This window comes from Antrostomus carolinensis, unplaced genomic scaffold (assembly GCF_000700745.2).
Source record: "Antrostomus carolinensis isolate BGI_N321 unplaced genomic scaffold, ASM70074v2 scaffold17116, whole genome shotgun sequence".
NCBI lineage: Eukaryota > Metazoa > Chordata > Aves > Caprimulgiformes > Caprimulgidae > Antrostomus > Antrostomus carolinensis.
In genome coordinates, this window is record NW_010323903.1 from 2,176 (window position 1) to 10,000 (window position 7,825).

General features: G+C 35.0%; 1 long non-coding RNA gene across 1 annotated transcript in view; it reads left to right on the forward strand.

Annotated features, from left to right (window-relative positions):
• The first annotated feature begins 495 nt into the window (after positions 1–495).
• LOC104527115 (uncharacterized) overlaps positions 496–7,825 on the forward strand; it is a 9,845-nt gene continuing 2,515 nt past the window's right edge. The window contains exons 1-2 of the long non-coding RNA XR_728038.1: positions 496–560; positions 6,531–6,662. This is a non-coding gene — a long non-coding RNA (uncharacterized LOC104527115). The remainder of the gene's footprint in view (positions 561–6,530; positions 6,663–7,825) is intronic.

Below are 7,825 nucleotides of genomic sequence, written 5' to 3' on the forward strand. Positions count from 1 at the left end.
TAGAGATCGATATATAAATACAACAAATATGCATAATAGATAATAATAATTAATTAATTATAATTAATAATTTTACATTAACAACTGTGAATGTAAAAAGAAAAAAAATACCTTTAATAGTAACACCTGAAATACAATAGAAAACACTTAAAAACTCCACTGCCCCTTGTATAAAAAAACATGTAAAATCTTAGCTTTGTATATTGATCCTGATTTCTCATATGGTAGTATTTTAATAGCTAGCATATATGATCTATGAATTTCAGCTATGTAAAGATCTGTTTCATGCTGATATTTTAGCTTTGGTTTAGCTTATATTTGATTTTATGTATTTTTTAATATTTAAAATTACCTGAACTGGACAGAAATGTACACCACAGTTTCTCTTTTACAGCATTGTGTAAACATATGTAATTAGCCTTGTACTTATCAGCATTAGTATCATTAGAATTGAAAACCCATTTTAATCTGGATTCTGTTCTCTTCTCAATGTCAGCCTGTTTCTGGACCGGTACAGAGCTAGCCTTGTTGATGCAATAAAGAGATTACTCCAGCCCAGTGTAAGTATGTTTCTATTTTCTCCTGAACACTGGCTTCAGAATAATTAGTCTGTGCACAATGATTGAGAGAGTAATGGAATGGCAGGATTAATGTCATGTAATACTTTAATACTTATTATGTCCAACTTCAATTGAGTCTTCTAATCTATCAGATTCTTTCCTAATCATAAACTAGGAAACTTCTTATACTTGGCCTTCTGATAAGGAACACAGTGGGTAGTAAAATAAATGAAACCGCTTCAAAGATAGTGTGAGATTATTTTTATCAAAGCGTTTCTCAAGTATTTTCCTTTGATAATAATGTCTTCATATTAAAGTAAAAGTACGATATTGAAAGTTTTTATGTTGGCTTCTGTCATTTGTAATCCCTTCAATTGTAACCTTTGTCATTGTGTATTTATTTATTATGAAAGAATATTCTTTCTTTTCATTTCTGTTTATGTGAAAATCACAAAATCCTTATGCATGTATTGTAGCCTAAAACTTTTTTTATATCAAGTAAGCCTTATGTTTACATGTTTTATACCATAGAACATAACAAAATTAAGCCCTTCATAAAATGGTTACACGTTCTACATGAGTGTCACTAGGGAAGTATTTACCAATCTCAATCTTATTAGACTGTTAAATCAGAGACCTTTAGGACCAAAAAAAAAAAACCCCAAACAAAAAAAGAGCAGTTATATGCATATACTTATACCCAACAAATAATCTTGAATCTCCAAAAAAAAAATTTAAAAAGAAGACAGCAAAATGAGAATATGAGAAAACATGTGAAGTAATGGCTATAAGTAGGAATTTGAAACAGGAATTTTACCTTTCATGCTTAACATAAAAATCTTCCAGTAAGGTAAACTTTACATTTCAATATGAAAGTATTTCCTGTTAGCAATGTATTCTCCAAACTTTATTTAAAAATTGTCTTATACTTTTTGTACAAGAGATTTTCTCTGTAAAAGGAATAGAAGAGCCAAACATGCAAAGGCTTAAGAAACAGAGTCATTTTAGTCATGTAAGTAATCCCATTCTTTGCTAAGAGTGATCAGGTTTCTATTCTTGGTTCTATCGTAGAGTTTCCTGAGTGACCCAAGGCAAGTTACTTAAGACTGAATTATTTTAATGACCTATGGGGCAAGGCTGCCAGGAAGACAGGAGAAATTTAGCCACCCTGAGGAAAAGGTTACCTGGATATTTCTGTCAGTGGCAGCAAGGGGGAGGTTAAGCAGCTCCTGCCCAGAGTGATACATTCTGACTTTCATGATGTACCATCATTATTAGGTTGCAATAATTTTGGGGACCAGAGGTGATCTGGAACACAAAGCTGATCCCAGATTAAAAAAATGCAAAAAGTTTTGGGGTTTTTTTCACCCGTATCAATGTCTGCGCCTGGTTCTTCAGGAAGCCCCGTAAGGCCACTGTACTGACTCCATTAAGGGACACCAGAGGGGAGCAGTATGAACAGCAGGAAGACGAGTGTATAGGAGGTGCCTGGTAACTGTGCATTTGTATATGCACACACACACACGCATGCTTTACCTGGGCTGATTAGACCAGCCAGAGAACTTAATTTGCAAAACAATGACAATAAGGCGACCTGAATTTTAAATAGTGGTCATAGCTCAAGTTCCCATCTATAGACAATTTAGGAATTGTTAACCTGACTTCAAACAAAAACTGGCCTGACTTTGTTGCTTTTTAACTCCAGTCAGCTAATTCAAATTCAGAACATGCCTTTGTTTTTCAGAGCAGATGAACTACAGTCCCTTGTGAATGTAGGTGAAGTAAAGGGAGATGGCTTTTTGTTGCCTGTCTTCCTAGTCTGGTTTGCTTCTGCACGTTGTGATTAATAGCATAGCCTGTTTTGCTATGCATTTTAGGCTATCGTTCCTATTTCTTTTCATCAAAGCTAGCTTAAGAAATTCTTGCTCCTTGCAGGAATTTCTGTGGCAGAGCTTTGGACCAGTATCCAAACTGTATTTTTTTAATCTAAAGTCATTTGCCTAACCCACTTTATGGATGGTTACATGGATCGATATCCCTTTATGGCATGGCCTTACAAATTATTGTAATTCATAACTAAGAGGACAGCAAACTATTGTGGAGGCTGGGAGTACAGACACCTTAAATGAGCTCTCTTGTCCAAAACACATTGAACAAAGATGCCTTCAAGCATGCTTTCATGGTTTGAAAGATCCAAATAAAAGCATATACTCATTTGAGATCCCAAGAGAAGATGCAATCACAAGTACAAAATAGTTATTTTTTTTACTGTTCTTACTAAACTGTGAAAATCTAAGGATAACATCAGAAGAAACTTTACTAAATGGCACTATACTTTGGCCTTTAAAGGAAAAATAAATTAATAGTTAACTCATTTGCCAGATGCAGTAATTAAGAATAGTTTATGGGCATTAGTTTATGCCCAAGCTAGGTCATAAACTAATTTAATTAAGTTTCCTCTTCTATATGAGTTATTTTGTCTCAAATTTAGAAGTTACATTTCCTTAATGGTAATACTTTGTCAAATTGATAGAGGAGTGATCTCAAATTGAAGACACATCTAGACCTAAGACATCTATCAAGTGTAACTAGGATGCAACTAATATAGAAGAGTTCAGGGAAAATAATAGCCAGCAAAACTGAAAAGAAAAGTGGAGTAAACAGAAAATAACAGGTATCCTTACAAAGCTGTCTTGAAGGGGAAATTTAGAACAGGTAGTAATTTCTTACTGTTAGTTCAAAAAGAGATAAATTTATCTGCAGTATTTCCTTTTTCATTAAGGATGCTATTGGGGCTATTAGAATCTTTATGACACAGAATTATGTGTTTTGGGTAACTTTTTGTTTTCCTGGAAGCAGGGCTCTGGTCAGTTCAGTCATCTGATTCATAGTATGGCCCCATGGACAGTTGTACTGGCACAGAAGGGAGGACCAGAAATGAGCAGCTCACAGAGTTACTGGGGGCTGAAATTTCTATCTGAATTTGTTACAAAGGCAAGTGTCACCTGTAAATCAATTCCAAGAATTAGGCATTGAAATTTTACATCAAACAAGTTTATCTTGAATGACTATATTTTATTCCTCTTATAATCAACCTACTTGATTTACAAACATTTAGGGTTTTTTTTTCCTATCATTAAAGTGTACTTTTAATTTCAATCTCAGAATAATCAGTGATTTTTGCATATTTCCCTAAGTAAGAACATTTTTTTATGAAGGCTTTGATTCTTCTGTTGCATATCCATCCAAAATCCCAGTGAAGTCAATGGGATGCTATCGATCTGTGATTAGTACCAGCAGATAAGGCTGCATTTAATAATGATTTATGAGTAAACTTAGTAATATTAATGTCCAAAATGTGAACATCTGTCCCATTACCTTATTGCAGCATTTTAATGACACTTCAGACTATTGTAACTGATATTTTCCTCTGTGTTTTGTTCACAAGTTTATTGGAAGTATTTTCCCACCCGAGGAAAGGTCATTTTTGACTTTAAACCTCATCCTAAACTGGGAGGCACTTTTGAATTAGAATTAAACAACCTCAGTCGTTTAATCAAGTGTAGATCCGGGCCACTGGTCTAATTTTTTAATTGTACAGCAACCAAGAAATTAAAAACATTTTAAAATTAGAAATGTGAATGCAACCCCACAACAGGTAGCAGGATCACAGAGATCAGGCAGTTGACAAGAAAGGCTTTAAAACCAGATTATGATATACCAGAATTGACCACTGTACCTCCATACTACCTGCCAGTTTTGGGGAGATTGTTATAGTATTAAACTTAATCATGATTTCTTGGTTTTTAGCAGTGAGGGCAAGATCCTTAAGTGTTTTAGATGCACACTAAATTCAATAGATGAATGGGGTTTTACACCAACTAAGGAACTGGCCAAAAGTAACTATGTAGTGATTTCCATAAAAGGCCTTTTTTCAAGATTTTCAGTCTGGTTTTAAGAGATACTTCATACCAGGTTCCATTCTATTTTACTGTATTTCTCTTTCAAATTAAATTTGAAGTCATCTACAGAGAGTATGAGAAGGAATGATCGCGTGGAATGCTGACTTCAAAAAGAAATCTGTAAGGGGGTGCTGTTGTCTCAGCTCTGTTCTTGGGGTTTAGCCATTCCTGAAGCCCCCGTGTGAATCGTGTGGTCAGTAAGCCCTGGCTGGGGGACATGTTTCCCATTACAGTGATCTCTCTGTGAAGCTGCCCATGAAGATGAGGGACTCCAGAGGAGTCTTGTCTTTCTTATGCCAGGAAATGTCTCCGCAGAGCAACATTCTGGGGCGCGTGAGATGGCAGCAGGGGGAGGAGGATCCTCAGTTGAAGGCTCTCTTTGCTGCCCACTTCTGTCTGACGACATTAAAGCATACCAAGGATGTGAGGAAACTGATTGTGAATTTCCTGTGTTTAATGTTTTTCATCCTGAGCTGAGTCTATATTCAGACCTAACATTTACATAAACAATTCCAGTGCCTTCGGTGGGCGTTACAGCCCTTTGCACCTTGTATTTGGCCACAGAATTAAAGTTACAGCTACACAAATGAACTGATTGAGTTACTTCGGATGTTGCCCTGCATCTCCTTTGTGCTTAAATTTCCCATGAGAAAGATGAGGATAACAGCATTTCCCTATCTCACAGAGGCATTGTGAGAATAAATACAGCTCCGTGGTATTAATGATTGGAGTCTTTTAAGTACATATTAATACCATAGAGTTTTTAGTATGTAGAGTTTTTAATGCTGCCTCACTGTGCATTGTCTCAGTTTATGCGTGCATGAGCTGTAACACAGAGATTTGTTCCCTGTCCTCCTCACTAAGTATCTGTGTCAGCATTGTAACTTTCCAGAGTTCCCATTGAAATTCCCTCTCCTGATCACTTTTTTCCTGTGGTACACAAGATTGCATTTTCTCAAGCCAGATACTCTTCTACAGTGTCTAATCATTTTATAACTTCTTCAGGTCCCTAAAAATATTTTTTGTCTCTTTGACTGGTTACAGCACCTCACAAATCAGTCTTAGCTCTCATTGCTATAGAAGTTAAATACAAGAACTCACAGTAAACTTTGTGGCTCCCCTCAGTGTGACTTGCTGTTGGCTGATATTAACCTTTGTTTACAGCTCTTCAACCAGTTTTCATTCCATGTGACAGAACACGGTATTCAGCCAATTAGAATTAATTTTGCAAATAAGATTTCAAGAGATGCTCTATCAAGTAGGTTAGGTCTGGGGCTAGTACTTTGCACAGAGTGTCAAAAATCTATCAGGTCAAGGTACAGTCATTTTTGTTTTCTTAAATACAGAAGGATGAACAAAAATATTAGCTAATGGACCATAATGTATTGCTTGGGCATCAGAAATGGCCTGATCATCTTGAAAGATCCAGAATTACTATGCAAGAACATTAAGTCTTGCTTTAAATGCAATTTAATAATTAAAGGTCAAATTTGGTTGCACTGCTCAGGTAGTTTAAAGTGTCTTTGAAAATTAATGATCAGGTCTGATTTACCTGCCATTTTACCTTGTTTTACACTATTGTAATTCCACTGACAGCAAATGGGAGGTACTCTTCTATGTGTGAGAGTGAAAAAAGAAAATCATTATTTACAGTCTTTGCATGGTCATGAGCTAACAAATGGATTTTGCATTGAGTGGATGCTTTGTATGCTTTTTCTGTGTTTTACTGTGGTAATTCATAGCCACCATTATTATACGAGAAGGAGATCTACAGCAGTTGTCAATTTTCTAAAGAAAATATTTATTTCTTACTTTCTATTTTGCATTTGTTTAATCACAGAAATCTTGCATATTTTGAATGATTACTTGTATTACCCTATTTCAGTATTTTACCAAGAGAACAATTGACTTTTCCAGTTTGAGTATATTAAAAGCTTAGTCAAGTGTATGTTATAGCTGGTTCCCTTCCAGTTTAAAAAATGTATAAATTCTCTTTTTAACGTTCCAGGGAAAAGCAATGGTATTTGCTCCACTCCGAGGGAATACTTTAAACCAGTTCTGCAATCTAGCTGAAAAAGCTGGTTTCTCTATCCAAAGACATGAAAATTATGATGAACACATTTCGAACTTCCACTCCAAGGTTAGTTTTCTGCTTGTGTTAGATAACACTTTAATCCGCATTGCATTTTGAAGAGATCATGGTCCTTTTGGCAGGTAACCTAAATGTTTGATTAAAGTACTCCTTAGGTGTGCTGTTTCTGAACAGCTATTTTTGTATCTGATTATTTTGTGTGGTAAAACCATCCTTTATCTCTGCACGTCTAGAAGAGTTTTGCAGAAGCATCTCCTGTTTACCCTTTTCATTCATAGAAATCTAATTTATGAGAGGCTTTTCTTGTTGTTGTTAGCTGCCTATAAATATACAGCACACTAGCATTTACATTTTAATAAAAAGCTTGCAACTTTTAAGTAGGTTAAATACTGAAATGGACTGAAATAAATAGGAGGTGGACGTCTAATTGTATCATATCGTACCTTAAATCCTTATCTCTAGCTGCTTTATGGCCGGGTCAGTTGGCAGCTTCAAACTGCTAAATCTCATACAGAATTTCACAGTTGTGGGGTTATATGTCAGATCGAGGCGCTACAAGATTTAGGTCAAAAGCACTTATCTGAGCGTGATTTCTAAGCTTGCTTACATAAAGCTACTGTTATCAGTCTCCTTTTTTATTATTTATAAGTATGAAGTAATACAGGACATGAAGAGGAAGGTGCATCACAGAAAACTTTTTAGGAATTTCTTATTTTCCTGTATAGGAATGCTTATCAAAATCATATTTGTTACTTGCAATTCTGAGATCTCTATTTCATACCATAAAGAAATCCACTGTTGTAGGTCCACATGACCTTAGACATAACCTCTTGCAATTTTCTAAGAATTGCTCTTGGAAAATATAGACATGTTCAGAATTGAAGTGAAATGCATTTTTTTTCTATTTAGCACTACTGCAGCATTGAAATCAGATTATTATGCTAAAAAAAAAAAATTGTGTGATATTGTAAGGAAAAAATATGTGGTTTATTGTGTAATTTTATATTTAATAAAGACTACTATTAAAGCTATCTAGGCATGTGTACATAATATCACTAAATTTAATTGTTCAGATAGGTCTGAATGTTCACGCTAAAACCAAATAAATTTCATTCATTGTTCATCTACCACCTTGACTTTAAATCATATAAAATTATATAAATGTAAGACCCATTGGGATGGGTTTTTTATTTGCCTCCACCTGAAAAAGG